This window comes from Palaemon carinicauda, chromosome 26, assembly GCF_036898095.1.
Source record: "Palaemon carinicauda isolate YSFRI2023 chromosome 26, ASM3689809v2, whole genome shotgun sequence".
In the NCBI taxonomy this organism is placed as follows: Eukaryota; Metazoa; Arthropoda; class Malacostraca; order Decapoda; family Palaemonidae; genus Palaemon; species Palaemon carinicauda.
In genome coordinates, this window is record NC_090750.1 from 41,184,345 (window position 1) to 41,203,088 (window position 18,744).

Sequence of the window (18,744 nt, forward strand, 5' to 3'; positions counted from 1 at the left end):
CTCACAAAAATTACAGTTTACATTCCCCCCATTGTGTCTATTTACAATATTTAGTTTTAACGTATTAGTTTTTGCTCTGAAAATATCACTAAATTAAATGTATTGTCATAAAGTAACTCTTCTTTAATTTCTTTCTTCCACGTTCTATATATTTCTAAGCTCACTTTACTTTCTATTTTTTTTCCACTTTTCAGTGTTTTATGAATTTTACTGTACATGACGAATGGGAAGAAGAAGAAGAAGGTCAAGTTGACAGCTAGGTACGACTTTGACAACACATACTGATTACTGTGTACTTAACAGCTGGACAATGATACTAGAAAATTAGGAACTGTCGGTCAAATGTCATAATGACAGGATAATGCAGTATTTTACTTCACACTTATATTATGCATATCTAATCTCTACCCTATGCTATTGGGAGCCTATCAAAGGTCGTTGCATTTAAAACAATCGCAGGTAAAGTTTAGTTAGATACTTAAAGCTCAGTTTCTAACTTTATAAATATTACTTTATGGCATCGTAACCCACCCTTATTAGAGCTAGAGAAATTAACTGTTAAATACTAACCTTCTGTAAACATTGCCTTAGACTAGTCCAGCACTGAGTGACATCCCCGGAGTCATGGTAATGGGATTTAAACTTCTAGTAGAGATATGTTGAATTATGTGGGTAAAATTCATTTTCCAAATGTGGTAATGTAAACTACTGGTAAAATTAAAGAATGGTGCAATAAAAGTTTGTAGAAAATAAGACTGGTTTGTAATGTATTTTGTGATGTTTGGGCCTTGTTTGTATGATATGACTGACTAAGAATACGGCAGTGTAAGGGGGGTGGCAGGGGGCGTTAGGATCCTATTAGTTAAGGACACAGCTTTTGGGTTAGGTTATGGGGGAAGTTTAGGTTAGTTGGTGTTCATTTATTATGTACGCTGGAGGAACGGCCACTGATATACAAAGGCTCCATGTTTTGAATGCTTTTGATGATTATTTCTGGAGGAATATTTAGATTAACTTTTTTAAACTTTGTGTCCGTCACACATCGTCTTAAGAGAAATTGTCATCGTAAGGAGCCTTTGTATATCAGCGGGTAGTTCCTTTTGCATGCATAGAAAATGTGAATTATCTTCCCATTTTCCAGTGCATTTTTCTGCAAAACCTCTACACAAGAACACCATCTAAGCTAAACTTTCACCCTTCTAACCTAACCTACAAGCCGTGTCCTTACCTGCTTATCTAACGGGAGGGCTAACGCTCCCCCCTACGACCACCCTTACACTGCCGTATTCTTATCTGTCTGTCATCATACATAGAGGTGGCTGCTATCGTGTATATACATCCCTATCGTAATTAAAAAAGTTACCGTAATCAAAACCAAGTAACGGTAACGAAACACTGTCAGACAGTGGAGCTTTTGTTTGCCAAGACTTCTGAACGTATAAAAAACTGGGGTTTCCATCATATTTTGTATGGAGTCGTTCGTAGCAGTGTTCATCGTATTACTACAAATACTTTCTTTCTTAATTGAGCTAATGTTTTAGTGGTTTTTGCTCTGCCGTGTGCTCGCATCACTCGCTATTAAACATTATCTCACTGCTCCTATGTTCTGGCAAGCTGACAATGTTTCGCTATGCACGTTAGCCTTGTGGGCTAGTATTTTGATATAAATGTTCAATTATGCATAGTTAAAGGGGTGAATTGTAGCTTCACGCTCCAGCATCTGTTCGAGCATGGACTTGGATTCCATTTCCAATGATCAGACCAGATATATCAAACACATATTTCTGCCCTAGCCTTTTATTAATAACATGATCCAATAGAATAAGATTTAAAATCATATTGCATATTTCAATATTGAAAATAAATAACAAAAAAGTTTAGAATATAAAACTGGCCCTTTATTCTGTTCGAACAAATAACTTATGGTGGAAGCACCACCTATCAGTGTTTCCCTCCAATATCTGCTATGATGACAAAAGGAGCAAAACTGGTATTTTTTATTAAAATCTTTATCTTCGTTAATATTGGTTTCCGCCAGTAGAATATGGTAATCAAAATAGTTTATTTGCAAAGATCTATTCAATTATGCAAGTTTCAATGTCCTAACTAATATTGCACTATTCTATAATTGAACTCTAAAACCGAACAGAATACAATTCTCAAATTCATATTTATAAAACATTTATTGGTTAATATATAATACTTTAATTACTAGGGAAAGTGGAATTTGGTATAAGAAATGGACGAGAGCTGGCTAGTTTGGCGTTTTTCTCTATATGTTTAATGGGGGCTAGGGTATAACTTATGTATTTGTCAATTAAAATGTGAAGTCTCTTTCTCACTAACTTCATTGTTTGCATTTGGGAGACTGATGGTGAGTTATTGCGCATGCGTTCGCTTTTGCAGTTACAGTGAACCCTCGTTTATCGCGGTAGATAGGTTCCAGACCCGACCGCGATAGGTGAAAAAAAATCCGCGAAGTATTGACACCATATTTACCTATTTATTTAACATGTATACAGTATTCAGACTTTTAAAACCTTCCCTTGTACGTACAGTAGTACTGTTAACAAACTACCCTTTAATGTACGGAACATTTAATGCATGTACTACAGTACCCTAAACTAAAACAGGCACAAATATTAAAGGCTATTTTATATCATGCGTTTCCTAAACACGCTAAAAAGAACGATAAAAAAATGGCAACCAATGTTTTGTTTACGTTTATCTCTGATCATAATGAAGAAACAAACTCATTTAGTGTACACATATATGTATAGGTTAGTTTTTGCATTGATTATATTGATTATACAGTATGTTGATTTTGTTATTACCAATGTTTTACTTAATTTTTCTTAGGACTTCCAAATGAAATGTTTTTCTTTATGACGCCGCCTGAAACGACGGCGTCATAAAGTACGCTCAGTAAACAACCATGCTCAGAACAAAGAAGGCATTTAACGTGCATGATGAAAGTGATAAATAATGATATTTACAGTAAAAGCATTTACAAAATATGTTTTTTCAATATTAAACTTAGCCGGTGATCATATAAGCTGCAACTCTGTTGCTCGACAGAAAAACCTACGGTCAAAATACGCCAGCGATCGCTATGCAGGTGGGGGTGTACATCAACAGCGCCATCTGTCGAGCAGGTACTTAGTACTCCAAGTAAACAAAGAACCAATTTTCTCTCTGTCGGGCTACCGGCAAGACCTACTAATACGCTGTTACTAACTGGATTTGTTTTCACAACTATTTGGTGAAGTACACTATTCTAGTTTTGAGCTTTCGCTATGCAGGGGTTTTATCTTCATCTCAAAACTTGAATTCGTTTTGGATAGATTTAATTATGGTGACAAAGAGAGTATGGACTCTCTTTCACTTTTAAATGGCCGACCCTTCCCTTAGACGGAAGTGTGTTTAGGTTTTTAGTAATTTTGCTTAACACGTTATAGATCTATATATTTTATATCTCTCCGCCTTTATTAGGCCTCTTCGATTAACTTTCCATTTATTATAAACATATAAAAATAAATTTTTATGTTTTGTTTATATGCGACCTTTCCTGATAGTAGGCGGTCCTAACTTGGAACCGAAGTTAATCAACGTTGAGCCCGTTATCTCGTATTTAGCCTTTAAAGAATTTAAAACTTTTTAAATTTAATGTTTTATGAAAGAATTTCTTTGATAGTCTTCGTACTGTTTTCAAAGATGAACTAACGTTTAGTTTTTTTTTAGACTACGCAGTTGTTGACGTTCAGGACGTTCAACATGCGCTCTATCGTTACGATAGAGAGAGAGTGTATCACGGTTTCACTTTGCAGTAAGAGTAAATCGATTCTGACGTTTCGTTCATTCTTTCTTAGCTTAAATGGTTTAAATTCTAAATTAAAGGAACTTTTTATTTGGAAAACCTTTCAGTTTTTTCCTTTAGCCAAATAACATGTTTTTTTGACGATATATAATTGGGCTCTTCTCTCAGGTGCGAAATCAAGAGAGAAAGAGAGAGAGAGATAGAGACGGAGGCAAAAGAGGAGAAAAAACGTTCCGTTCAAGCGGGTAACGTTGTTCTCGTGTTACTCTCCTCCCTAGTCGCTGTACGGGGAAGAAGGTAAAACGTTTCTAGGGTTTTATTCTTGTCCCCAGGCTATGTGCGGTGAGAGATTGTAAACGTAGTTTATTTGAACTAGTGTTTAGTCTCTTTTCCAGCCACTGAATTCTTTATCTTTATATATGTTTTCTGTTTTTGCTAGTATTAATGAGCTGCATTATACGACTGTTTTCGCAATTACTACCTTTTAATCGAGGGTAGAATTGCGTGTTTCAGGTAGAAATCAGTAAAAGTTTCGATTTCAGTGAAATAAGTGCAAAACAGAAAATCGAAGTGATAAAGTGATATGCGCAAAGTGTTACAGTGTTGCGTCCGAGGGTTCGTCTGTTCGTGCCTGTCGTTCACCTAGTCCGGGACCTCTTGCAAGCTCCCAAGCCCAGGGGAGAAGTAATGTCGAACGACTTATGGGTTCGTCAGGCCTTGATCAACGAACAGACGTTTCCCTCCGTGGTTTCGGGCTTATCTACCCAAGATCGCCCCACCCACACAAAGACGAGAGAGCCCATTTATTTCTCGTCTGCGGAAGAGGTTTCTCGTAAGAAACCATGGACCAAGGTCTCGCAGCTTATTAAGCGCAAGTCGGTCCCTTCCGCGCAAGTCCAACGGCCCAGTTGTAGCCACTGGGTCAGTTCGGACTCGCTGCAGTCTTCCGACGACTGCTCACCTCCTAAGAGAGGCAAAGCGGTACCGCATCAGGCAGTCACACCGTCTGTTGCCGCACCTGCTCCTGTAGACCCTAAGTGGTCTTTGCTGCAGACCATGCAGTCTCAGTTAACGTCATTGATGCGGGACTTTCATGCGGAGAAGGTTGACACTGCACCAACCTCTAACCTACAACCAACTCGGTTGTGCGTCCTGTGGACGCTGAGGCGACCTTCTGCCGCACTCCAGCTGAGAGAGTCCCGCCACCCATGCGTTCCAGTGTACCCTGCCAGCCGCATGTTGACGTTCAGTAACGCACGGAACCTTCCGTTGACGTTCGCGAGGTACAACAACAGTCTAAGTTGTTTTGTTTTGACGCGGTGCGTCAACCTCCGCATTCTAGAGTTGTTTTGACTGCTCAGTATAGACAGTCAAAGCAGTCTCGAGTGAACACTGTATGTCCTCACGCACCTGTTGTGGTTGACAGTTCAGTTGTTGACAGTTCACAGACTGTCAAGCAGTTACATGACGTTGCCTTCTGGTCTGCTACTAATGCACCAGTGCTGTATGTCCTCACGCACCTGTTGTGGTTGACAGTTCAGTTGTTGACAGTTCACAGACTGTCAAGCAGTTACATGACGTTGCCTTCTGGTCTGCTACTAATGCACCAGTGAGAGACTCACTGAGATAACCTAGCTTTTATCGGACAAGGTTCCTGTAGATGAGAAAGTGCTGTTCTCCCTCCTACTGATATTCCCTTGAGGACTCTGTCATTTGGAGAGGAGCCTTAAGCTGCTTAGCCTCCTATGGACTTTAATTAAATCATGATGATTTTTTAAGGATCTTCGTCCGGATCTTGTAACTGCTGCTCCTCGTTCGCCTAACGTCAGAACTTACACTAGGCCTAGCTACTTCGAAGTCGTTGTTTTTAAGCTAGTGCTCTCTCGCTCTCCTAGAGAGCGTTACGTTGGCTAGGCGACTGGTTTTTGCACCAGGAGGAGTTTTAGGGATACAGCCTTTGATTTCCCTTCTTTTAAACTGGCTTATAGAGCGAGAGTCTGATAGGACACGAGAGAAGTTCTCGGCTTGGGAGTTCATGCCTCTGCCCAGATAGACTTCTCAATTCTGGTAGACTCGCCCTGGCGCCTAGCCAGGAGACGCTCCAAGTTGTTTACAGGTCAACTTCTCTACTTTTGTCGAGCCTTTGAAGTTTTGCTGTACTATTATGTCACACATAACAAGGCTTTCAGGGATGGTAAATGGTTCCGCCTCAGTCGCTAACCCCGTCTGTTGCCACACCTGCTCCCGTAGACACTAAATGGGCTTTGCTGCAAGACATGCAGTCCAAGCTTGCGTCCTTGATAGAGGACTTAAATGCGGAGAAGAACCTTCTGGCCAACAACCTTCCAACCGGTTGGTTGTGCGCCCTGTTGACGCTGAGGTAACCTACTCGCGTCTGCCAGTTGAGGTGGTTCCTCCTTCTGGCCAACAACCTTCCAACCGGTCGGTTGTGCGCCCTGTTGACGCTGAGGTAACCTACTCGCGTCTGCCAGTTGAGGTGGTTCCTCCACCGATGCGGCCCAGTGTGGGTTGCCAGTCGCACGTTGACGTTAAGCGACGCTCGGAGGTGGTTGTTGACGTTCAGGACGTTCAACAACCAGCAGAGGTAACTTGTTGTGACGCAGTGCGTCAACCTCAGCAACCCGGTAGGGTGTTGACTGCACAACCCAGACAGTCTTGACAGTTTCGGGTTGACGCTGTACTTCCTCGCGCACCCATGGTTGTTGACAGTTCACAGACTGTGCAGCAGTGCCATGATATTGCGTCCGGCTCCGTCACGCATCCACCAGTGCGACCGGATTCAGCGAGTCAGACGTTGCCCACTCCGTTGCCGTTTCCCCATCAGTTTCGGATGAGGAACCCTCTGATGAGGACGTTGCTGAACAAGACGATCAGCCCCCAGCCCTGCTATCCATCCAGAAGATGCTGAAGAAGGAACGCTGCCCAGTCAGGCTGTGGATGAGTCTGGTAGGGACACTGTCATCCGTGGATCAATTTGTGTCACTAGGAAGACTACACCTCCGTCCTCTTCTATACCATCTAGCTTTTCACTGGAAAAAGGACAAGACGCTAGAAGCGGTCTCGATCCCGGTTTCCGGAAAGATAAAGTCTTGTCTGACTTGATGAAAGGACTATATCAACCTTAGAGAGGGTCTTCCCCTGACTGTTCAGACTCCCAACCACGTTCTCTTCTCGGACGCATCGGACGTAGGCTGGGGTGCGACATTAGACGGTAGGGAATGCTCGGGATTATGGAACTCGAGTCAAAGGACAATGCATTTCAACTGCAAGGAGCTACTGGCAGTACGTCTGACCTGGAAAAGCTTCAGGTCTCTCCTTCAAGGCAAAGTGGTGGAGGTGAACTCGGACAACACCACGGCTTTGGCGTACATCTCCAAGCAAGGAGGGACCTACTCTCTGACATTGTACGAGATCGCAAGGGACCTCCTCACCTGGTCAAAAGGTCTAGACATATCACTAGTAACGAGGTTCATCCAAGGCAACTTGAATGTCATGGCAGATTGTCTCATTCGGAAGGGACAAATAATTCCAACAGAATGGACCCTCCACAAGGATGTATGCAAGAGACTTTGGGCCACCTGGGGCCAGCCAACCATAGATCTCTTCGCAACCTCGATGACCAAGAGGCTCCCAATATTTTGCTCACCAATCCCGGACCCAGCAGCAGTTCATATAGATGCCTTTCTACTAGATTGGTCACATCTAGATCTATATGCATTCCCTCCGTTCAAGATTGTCAACAAGGTACTGCAGAAGTTCGCCTCTCACGAAGGGACAAGGTTGACGCTAGTTGCTTCCCTCTGGCCCGCGAGAGAATGGCTCACCGAGGTACTTCGATGGCTAGTAGACGTTCCCAGAACACTTCCCCTAAGGGTGGACCTTCTACGTCAGCCACGCGTAAAGAAGGTACACCAAGGCCTCCACGCTCTTCGTCTGACTGCCTTCAGACTATCGAAAGACTCTCGAGAGCTAGAGGCTTTTCGAAGGAGGCAGCCAGAGCGATTGCTAGAGCAAGGAGAACATCCACCCTTAGAGTCTACCAATCGAAGTGGGAAATCTTCCGAAACTGGTGCAAGTCAGTATCCGTATCCTCGACCAGTACCTCTGTAACTCAAATAGCTGACTTTCTCTTATATCTGAGGAAAGAACGATCTCTTTCAGCTCCCACTATCAAGGGTTACAGAAGCATGTTGGCATCAGTCTTCCGTCACAGAGGCTTAGATCTTTCCAACAATAAAGATCTACAGGACCTCCTTAAGTCTTTTGAGACCACGAAGGAGCGTCGTTTGGTTACACCTGGTTGGAATTTAGACGTGGTACTAAGATTCCTTATGTCAGACAGGTTCGAACCGCTACAATTAGCCTCCCTGAAAGATCTCACCTTAAAATCTCTTTTCCTGATATGCTTAGCCACAGCTAAAAGAGTCAGTGAGATTCATGCCTTCAGCAAGAATATCGGATTCTCATCCGAAACGGCTACATGTTCTACAACTTGGTTTTCTAGCCAAACACGAGCTGCCTTCTCGGCCTTGACCAATATCGTTCGATATTCCAAACTTATCGTATGGTTAGAAATGAACTAGAAAGAGTCTTATGTCCTGTAAGAGCTCTTAAGTTCTATTTAAAACGAACTAAACCTTTACGAGGCCCTTCTGAAGCTTTATGGTGTTCAGTTAAGAATCCATCTTTGCCTATGTCAAAGAATGCTTTATCCTATTTTATCAGACTGTTAATACGAGAAGCTCATTCCCATCTGAATGAGGAAGACCAAGCTTTGCTGAAGGTAAGGACACACGAAGTTAGAGCTGTCGCAACTTCCGTGGCCTTTAAACAAAATAGATCTCTGCAAAGTATAATCGACGCAACCTATTGGAAAAGCAAATCAGTGTTCGCGTCTTTTTATCTTAAGAATGTCCAGTCTCTTTACGAGAACTGCTACACTCTGGGACCATTCGTAGCAACGAGTGCAGTAGTGGGTGAGGGCTCAACCACTACAATTCCCTAATTCCATAACCTTTTTAATCTTTCTCTTGAAATGTTTTATTATTGTTTTTGGGTTGTCCGGAAGGCTAAGAAGCCTTTCGCATCCTACTTGATTTGGCGGGTGGTCAAAGTCATTTCTTGAGAAGCGCCTAGATTAGAGGTTTTGATGAGGTCCTGTTGTATGGGTTGCAACCCTTGATACTTCAGATCCTAGGGGTCGCTCAGCATCCTAAGAGGATCGCGAGGCTCCGTAAGGAAGACGTACTTAAAAAGGCAGAGTAATTGTTCAAGTCGACTTCCTTACCAGGTACTTATTTATTTTATGTTTGTTATTTTGAATAACTGCTAAAATGAAATACAAAATACTTAGCTCATAATAACGTAAACATGTAATGTTGGTCTCTACCCACCCCCCTGGGTGTGAATCAGCTTATATGATCACCGGCTAAGTTTAATATTGAAAAATGTTATTTTTATTAATAGAATAAATTTTTGAATATACTTACCCGGTGATCATATATTAAAGGACCCTCCCTTCCTCCCCAATAGAGACCCAGTGGACCGAGGAGGAAATTGGTTCTTTGTTTACTTGGAGTACTAAGTACCTGCTCGACAGATGGCGCTGTTGATGTACACCCCCACCTGCATAGCGATCGCTGGCGTATTTTGACCGTAGGTTTTTCTGTCGAGCAACAGAGTTGCAGCTTATATGATCACCGGGTAAGTATATTCAAAAATTTATTTTATTAATAAAAATAACATATTACAAATATTATTTACCGTATCTATATAAAATCATACAGTACATACTGTACGTAGCAAAGCAGGAAAACAATTTACGAGAGAGAGAGAGAGAGAGAGAGAGAGAGAGAGATTGTTTTACGTACGTAAATGTAAATTTAAAAAAAAAAAAATATGATAGGTTACAACATGTATACTCTTCAGACTTTTAAAACCTTCCCTTTAACTTAATACATACAGTACTAAACTATAAAACAGGCACAAATATTAAAATGTTAGAATATTAAAGTAAAAAATAAAGATTGTTACTGTACTCACCGCGAAAGAAGTTCAAGAAAAACTTGAATGATGATGGCGATGAATTTGCTGCACAGTAGAAATGATGACGATGAAGCTGATGATGTCTTCTACTGTGCAGCCAATAATAGTATTTTACGTCTCTTCAGACGGAGGTGTCTTTTCCTTGGACACCTCTTCAACTTCTTCCTGAGACACTTCTTCAATTTCTTCCGAGGGCATTGTGATCGGAAGTTGCTGCCGCTGCTTCTTTTTTCGCAAGAGCATCCTGTAGGGAGCCATGTGTTCATCGATCTTGGTGCAGAATTGTACAGAACGAACCATATCCTCGTCCCACTCTTGCGACATTTCTTTCACCTCATTCGCAAGCTTGCAGAGCTTGGCAAGCCGTTCTAATATTAAGCCCGTTTCTTCGACATTTTCTTGGATCTCTTCCTGTGTTTCACTGTCTTCACTGCCCGATTTCGTCAGGTCTTCGAGGTCTGCGGCCGCGTAACTTCTACTGTCTTGTAACATATCGAGAAGCGTCACCTTCTCAGCAATCGTCATCATCTTTCGGTGCTGTTTAGGCACACTACCAGCCTTAGTAGAAGCAGAAGGCTTGGGAGGCATTGTACAGTAGGGTTTAACAGAAAGTTCAACAAAAATTTCAACTTAAAACAGTCACGCACAGCACAGATTAAAGTTCACAATAACTTAACGTCAACACAGCGATACAGCGGGAGACAAAGTGACCGCGGAAAGAGATGCTGCGGGTTGGAGAAGCGGTCAAAACACCAATCACAGGCTAGATTACAAAACTTGGGTTCTGATTCGTCATCTATCAGCGCTTGAACCAATCATAACCCGTCTTATATGCTACGTAGGTTACCAATTCAAAGTACAAGATACCCTGTGTACAGTATACTGTACAGTAATAATAATACTGTAATAATAATAATAAATAATGATACTGTAATAATAATGATAATAATAATAATAATAACAATGATAATTTTAATAACAACAACAACAATAATAATAATAATAACAATAATAATAATAGCTTTACGTACGCTATTTTACGCTTTTGTTGTAGGATGTGTGTCTCTCTCTCTCTCTCTCTCGTACGCTTATTCGAAATGTGATTTTTGCAACAAAGAATATTATTGGATGCAGTACTACGTACGTATACATACAAAAGATTCATGGAAAAGAAGCACATCCATTACATTTGTAGTACAGTACAGTAGTAGCCAACAACAGCCTTACACCATGCTAATATGGTATGACTGCATCTGATTTGCGTTTCATGTTCGATTTAATTTTACTACGTACTGTATACAGTACTGAATTATCGTATGATCACATTCTCTTTTCTTGTTTTATTTCTTTCTGTCCTTAATTATATGTCATATGTAATGCAATGAACAATCAGTAAGAGCAGATATTACTAATTACAGTATTAATGGAATTACAGGTAACGAAATATCGTATTTGGGGTCTTCAGATATTGCGGTATTTTCGAAATTTCCGGAAAATCCGCGATATGTACAGTACATATATATGGGTTATGGAAAAAACCCGCGAAGTGGTGAATCCGCGATGGTCGAACCACGAAGTAGCGAGGGTTCACTGTATTCTGTTTTTTGTGTTACATAATCTTTACCTGGCATTTCTTAACCCATTACGAACTTTCAGATATTTATGCAGAAGTTCCGGGATGTTGTTTGACAACAGCCATTTTTTTTCTACCCTCCCATTCAGTTTCAGCTACACTGTTGTGAGTGTAGGGAGTGGTCTACCTCCCAGTGGGAGAGGGTTTCGCGACGACGGAAGAAGAAGGCCAAACGGGATATTTCTCCTTCAAAGGTTTCTTTGAAAGGAGAAAAACCCAAGGCCTCTTCCGTTGCCCAAACCTCCTCTGAAGCTCCCACTCGGTCAGTCTCTTTCGAGAGACCGTCGAGTGGTAGCGTAGACCAATGTACTGTTTACCAAACTCGGTGCTCGAGAGATGACGTTGCTTTCCCTAGCGAAGCAGCTTCACCTCTCCCCCCGGGGGAGGATATGTCACTAACCCCCTTTTGTCCCAACACAAATACTTACCTCGAACTTCTTTTTTAGGAGTTACCTGTAATCTCCTCTCTACCGACCAGAGTTTTGTGTAGTATACCCTACACCCGTTTTCTATGGAGGGCTAACCCGGGAGTGAGAGAACGTGCCCCGAGGGTAGCCTTGAGCTAGGTCGAGGTCCGCTTGGGTCCCGTTAGTCAGTAAGTTCTCTGGTCGCGACGTGATACCATACTCTCACGTCGCTCTCGTCTCTCTCGACACGGGTTCGCCCTCCAAGGAGGTTTTACTTGACTAAAGTACATCTGATTGGGTGCCGCTGTCAAGCAATCACCGTCACCAACAGAGGTTTGTCCTCTGTCTCTTGTCGACGTTGTGGTATCATAGGTAGGTATCCAATGCGGTATCACCCATCACCTCTGCCTCTTCAAACCCTACGGTAGCTGACGGCTTAGTTTCTCCCGTTCCTGTTCAACCAACGAGGGAGAAACTAAGTCCAACAGTCTTTCCTGCTAGTGTTTCTTTCCCTCGGGGGAGTTCACTTACAGAGACTCCTCTTTGGAGGACTGCAGAAGGTCAGCTCGCTGACCCTACGGCCCCCAGAGGGTGCATTCGTCGCAAGGCTCGCCTTCCTCTTTGCCAGAGAGGCCTTCCTTCACCTGCGGTGAGGAGGCGCCTCTTCGGTTCAACATCTTCGATGCAGTCCCTCGCAGAGGAGCCTCGACAATAATCACCGATCATTGTTCCTGCATTGGTCCTGGACGTTTCTGCAGATCGTTCCCGATCTCCTTCGGTGGAAGGTGGTCCTTTTAAAGGACACATCAACCTTCCACCCAACAGACCTGCTGACCTGCCGTAACCCTTCCTATATAAACCTAGCAAGGTTTCATCTGAGCATGCTAAGGCGCGCCACCCAGATACGCGTTATGCGCCAACGAAACCTGACGAACGCGCTCTAGTAGCTGGTCAGGCCCCATCAACAAACCCTAACACAGGGCATCAAGGGCATATGCGCCAACACGCACATATGTCCCAACAGGAGCACAGCTCCACTACGCGCTTTGCACGCACTCACGCACATACACGCCCACGTTCTCCTGTGCGCCAGGCCTTGCCTGAACCTAAGCCTACGCGCCCACGCCCAGCTCCACGCCAACTCTCACCTGAGCGCCAGCGCTTTTCTGCGCGCCGTCAACCTCCTGCGTGCCGTCAACCTCCTACGCGCCAGCACTATCCGTCTCACCAGTGATCTCCCGCGCGCCAGCGCTCACACCCAGCAGTTAACTCTCCTGCACACCAATGATCAACTGATCTGGGCGCTACTGGGAAGTCAACTAGACTGACTTCTCCCACGCGCCAGCACTCGCCATCGCGCCAGCACTGGCCCTCGCGCCAGCTCTCTCCATTGCGCCCACATTCTATCGCGCGCCCACAAGCAGCACAGGCTTCAACTGCGCGCCCACGCGCTAGGGGTCTTTCTCCTGCGCGCGCTCGCCCTACGACTGGTACAGGCAGTCGCGAACTCTCGCCCGCTCACTCAACGCCTTAATCCTGCGCGTCCGCGCGCGCCAACAATCTCCCGCACGCGCTCCTGTGCGTCCACAGTCTCCCACACGCGCTCCTGTGCGCCATCAGTCTCTTGCGCGCGCTCCTGTGCACCATCAGTCTCCCGCACGCCCGCAGTCTCCCACGCGTGATTCCCGGTACTCTTCCTCGCGCGAGCGTCAATATCCTCCCGAACGCCCGCAGTCTCCCGCGCGTGATTCCCGGTACTCTCCCTCGCGCGAGCGTCAATATCCTCCCGCACGCCCGCAGTCTCCCGCGCGTGATTCCCGGTACTCTCCCTCGCGCGAGCGTCAATATCGTCCCGCGCGCGAGACTGCTGAACTACGCACGGCAAGGTCGCCATCGCCTCATTCCCCTTCCCGCAAGCGCATACCAGCGCGCATTGTGGGAGAAGGGAAACATCTAGAGGGGTCCAGGATCACAAAGCCTTTTCAGGCGAACCCACCAATGATGAGAACTCCTCCCAGGGATCCTTCAATTCCTGTCTCTTCAAGGGGTATGTCTGACAGCGCGTCTGTCAGCCAACAGCCCTGGTTCGGTGCACTGATCAGAGCCGTAACGCAGGCGTTCAAGCCTGTTTTCTCTGAATTAGGGCACAGATCCATGGCTGCTTCTACCCCTTTGAAGAGAAAAAGAGGAGTTCCAGACGCGGTAACTTCTCAAAGGGCAAAACTGACTCCACGCAAGCCTTCGAGGCAGGTTCCTTCTTTCCCCCAGACTGTCTCTCCTTCCCTTTCGGACCAAGATTTCCTGAAGTCCTACATCCTTCTCAAGAAGGAATCTAAGGACTCTAAAACATTGCCGAAGTCCTCTACAAGGACTAGGATGGAGCCAGCTAGCCACTCGGAGAACGCCCGCGACTCTCCCCAAGAAGAGTCTTTGGGGACAGGAGACTTCGCTGCAAGTCCTACATCAGGAAGAGACCAGCAAGAGTCAGAACATGCGTTTTGGCAAGTTCTGACTCTAATGAGGGCTCTCAACAGGTTTTCCGACCCAGAGATCCCTCCTCGAGAGGAAAAGGACACGGTCTTTGACCGTGTCTTTGGTACTCTCTCAGGTACTCGCACGATCGAGTTTCTGGCCCACCAAGTCTCGAACTTGTGGGCAAGTATCATTCTGAAACGTCGGGATGCAGTAACTGAGAGATTCCATCAGAAGGTCCCTAGCACCGAGATCAATAGGCTTAGACATTCCTCTCTAGAGGGATCCATCTTGTTTGAGCCTAAGGATGTGGAACATGCCACTGAGAAGTGGAGGAAGTCTCATCAAGAATCCCTTCTTTATAGGGCTTTAACATCTAAACCCTATAAGCCTCCAGCACCACAGCAGTCCCGTCCAGTCAAGACCGCTAAAACAACAACAGCATCGAAGAGTGTCTAAGCCATTTCCTGTCAAAGAAAGGAAGGCAAAAAGTCCTCCAGGGGAGGCAAGAATCCTAGAGGGAGCAGCCGAAGCTGCAAACGCTGGGATAGACAGTCCCCCTGCATGTCCACCAGTAGGGGGATGCCTACAAAGTTGCTCAAACAGGTGGAAGCAACTCGGGGCCAATTCCTGGACAATCTTCATGATCAGTCTAGGATATCGCGTCCCGTTCATAGCGTCTGGAGGCTGGAGACCAGTCATCGACCTCTCAGCTCTGAACAAGGTTGTCAAACAAACTCCGTTCAGCATGGAGACGGCGGACACGGTCAGACTAGCAGTAAGACCGCAAGACTTCATGTGCACACTGGACCTAAAGGACGCGTACTTCCAAATCCCAGTCCATCCGTCTTCAAGGAAGTACTTAAGATTCAACCTAGGCAACAGAAAGTACCAGTTCAAGGTGCTGTGCTTTGGTCTCTCCACAGCACCACAAGTCTTCGCCAGAGTGTTCACCCTAGTATCATCTTGGGCACACAGGATTGGCATCCGTCTCCTCCGTTATCTGGACGACTGGTTAATCCTAGTAGACTCGGTGTCATCCCTTCTTCAACACCGAGACAAACTTCTGAGACTTTGCCAAGATCTGAGGATCATGGTAAATCTCGAGAAGTCCTCACTGCTTCCCACTCAAAGACTGGTATACCTAGGCATGATTATCGACACCAATCTCCACAAAGCCTTCCCGTCAGACGACAGGATAGCAAGGCTGAGGGAGGTCGCAAGGCCTTTTATCAGACGAGAAGAACTTCCAGCCCAATCGTGATTACGTCTCATCGGTCACCTTTTATCGCTGGCTCGTCTAGTTCCCAATGGTCGCCTCAGGATGAGATCCCTCCAGTGGCGACTCAAGTCCCGGTGGAATCAAGCGTACGATTCCATGGACATCCAGATCCCCATGGGACCTGCGGAACTGACGGATCTCCAGTGGTGGGTGGCAGACGAGAACCTACGAACAGGAGTGGATCTTCTCGTCCTCCCCCCGTATTTGATGCTGTTTTCGGACGCTTCAAAAAAAGGGTGGGGGGCCCACGTGCTGCACCACACGATCTCAGGCCTCTGGTCAGTGTCAGAAAAGTACCTTCATATAAATCTCCTAGAGATGAATGCCGTCTTTCTGGCCCTTCAACAGTTCCAACAGTACCTGGCAAGTCACTCTGTGGTGGTGATGAGCGACAACACCACAGTAGTGGCCTACATCAACAAACAAGGAGGTACTTTTTCGCAGCAACTATCCCATCTAGCAGTAGAGATACTGAGATGGGCCGAAGTCTACTCGATACAACTATCGGCACGCTTCATTCCAGGCAAAAGGAATGTGCCCGCCGACAATCTGAGCAGAGCTTCTCAGATAGTGAGTACCGAGTGGTCTTTGGATCATCCAGTAGCCAACTAAGTTCTGACTTTGTGGGGTTCTCCGACTGTGGATCTTTTCGCAACGGCCCTGAACTTCAGGCTCCCGCTGTACTGTTCCCCAGTCCCAGACCCAAGGCTCTCTGGCAAGATGCTTTCCAACAACGGTGGGACAACATCGACGTTTACGCCTTTCCCCCGTTCTGTCTGATGAGGAGGGTACTCAACAAGACCAGAACATTGGTCAATCTTTCAGTGACCCTCATAGCTCCGCTATGGCATCACGCGGAATGGTTCCCGGACCTTCTGCAACTCCTAACGGAGCTACCAAGAGAACTCCCTCCACGACACAATCTACTCAAACAACCGCATGCCAACATCTTCCACAAAGCCGTAGGTTCGCTACGACTTCACGCCTGGAGACTATCCAGCATCTCCTCTCTGAGAGAGGATTTTCACAACAAGTTGCTGTTAGGATGTCTAGACACCTCCGAAAGTCTTCGGCAGCAGTTTACCAGGCAAAGTGGAAAGTCTTCTGTGGTCGGTGTCGTGGAAGGGGTATCTCCACTCGATGCCACTATTCCAACAATAGTGGAGTTCCTCGGGTATTTGCGTGAAGAAATGCGCCTTTCAGTCTCGGCAGTGAAAGGCTATCGCTCAGCCTTAAGTCTAGCCTTCAGGCTGAAAGGAATGGACATTTCTTCATCGCTAGAACTTTCTCTACTCATACGTAGTTATGAACTTACCTGCCCTCAGTCGGAAGTGAGACCTCCCCCATGGAACGTGGTTTGAGTTCTCAGGTCTCTTGAGAGACCTCCCTATGAACTTTTACGCCAGGCATCAGATCGCCACCTAACCTGGAAGACGGTATTCCTGCTAGGTTTGGCCTTGGCCAAGCGAGTCAACGAACTTCATAGTCTCTCGTATGACAGCGCCCATTCAAGGGGATGGGGGAAGGTAACGTTCAGCTTCGTCCCTGAGTTTATTGCTAAGACTCAGAATCCTGGAGTGGCGGATTCTCGATTTGACTCCTTCCTTATTTCTAGTCTCCGTACTGTAACAGATGACCCAGACCATCTCTTACTATGCCCAGTAAGGAGCTTGAGGCTGTACCTCAAAAGAACAGCTGCAGCCCGTCCTCATGTGCCAGCACTATTCGTCAGCACAGGAAGGACTAAGAGGAGGGTCACCAAGAACACAATCTCTGCATGGATTCGTAGGGTCATTGACCTGGCCTGGAATCCAGACCCTCCTCCGTCACGTCGCCCTAGAGCACACAATGTCGGGCACAGCTGCGTCCCTGACCTTGAAAAGAAATTTTTCACTGACGTAGGTTCTTCAAGCTGGGGTGTGGAAACGTCAACATTCACATCCCACTACCTGCAAGACGTGACCCACAGGAGACTCGATACGTTCGCTATTGGCCCTGTGGTGGCTGCACAACAGCTGGTTTAAAACCTCAAGCTCCTTATTGGACAAGTAGCAGAAAGTTGAGGGCATTGTTACCTGGTTTTAGTCTGCATGAATGAAAAGGTTTGACTGGCCCTTATTCTTTTCTTCATCATCCCCTCTCTTGGGGAAAGCAGCATCCTGGGTTCTCTGCATAGCTGACCTCAAACCACTGCAGGTAAACCATGCTCCCTTGTGTTCCTAGCATTAAGGTTAATACTGTTACATCCCCATACCCTGACGAGGTGGTATTGGGAAAGTCCTAGTCTACAAGTTTCCATCTAAAGAACTTTAGAACAACTTCCTAGGACGAGTCACACTTCTTCATACCTTCACACACAGCTTGCGTTGGCCGCAGTCCTTGCGTAGCAAGGTTCTAGCGAGGTGCAGGGACTCCTTATTTCTTGGGTGCTTACACACTCAAATAACGAGCCCCCGGGCAAAGCCAAAAGCCAGACTGGCTGGGATGTCCACCCTTCCTAATGGGTGAGTCACCCCTATTAAATAGCGTGGTTTGTATTTCAGTTATGGAACAAATGACAAATTCGTAGATAATTTGTATTTTTCCTAACTATACAAACCTTAGCTATTTAACCAAACTTGCCTGCCAGCCCCATCCCCCTTGAAGTCCTACCTCCAAGAAAAGTGAGCTCAAGCACAGGTGTGTGAGAGGGGGGGGGGTGTTAGCAAGCTACCCTCCCCTCCCCCCGCTAACTAGTGGTGTGGGTAGTAAACCTTCGTTGAATATTAATGGCTCGTCATTTCAGCTACGCTGAAAGTAATACCCCTATTAAATAGCTAAGGTTTGTATAGTTCGGAAAAATACAAATTATTTACGAATTTGTCATGTTGTTCCCATACTAACAAACCTTTCGTTATTTATAGGGATTTCTTTCAGTGTAGCTGGAAGGTAGCCATTAGACTTTAATTGCCAGGTGACAACCCTGCCTAACCGCTTGACCAGGTAGGCTGGGGGTTACCCAGCCGCCTCTATATACTGTATACCGTATACTCTCTCAGCAGTGAGAGACGTCACTTTTTCTTCTGGC

The 18,744-nt window shown here is 45.5% G+C and overlaps 1 protein-coding gene across 1 annotated transcript in view; it reads left to right on the forward strand.

The window, feature by feature from the left end:
• The first annotated feature begins 242 nt into the window (after positions 1-242).
• The window catches only part of LOC137619503 (GDP-Man:Man(3)GlcNAc(2)-PP-Dol alpha-1,2-mannosyltransferase-like), a 41,157-nt gene continuing 22,655 nt past the window's right edge, over positions 243-18,744 (forward strand). The window contains exon 1 of the mRNA XM_068349595.1: positions 243-459. The gene's annotated coding sequence lies outside the window, so the exon portion shown is untranslated. The remainder of the gene's footprint in view (positions 460-18,744) is intronic.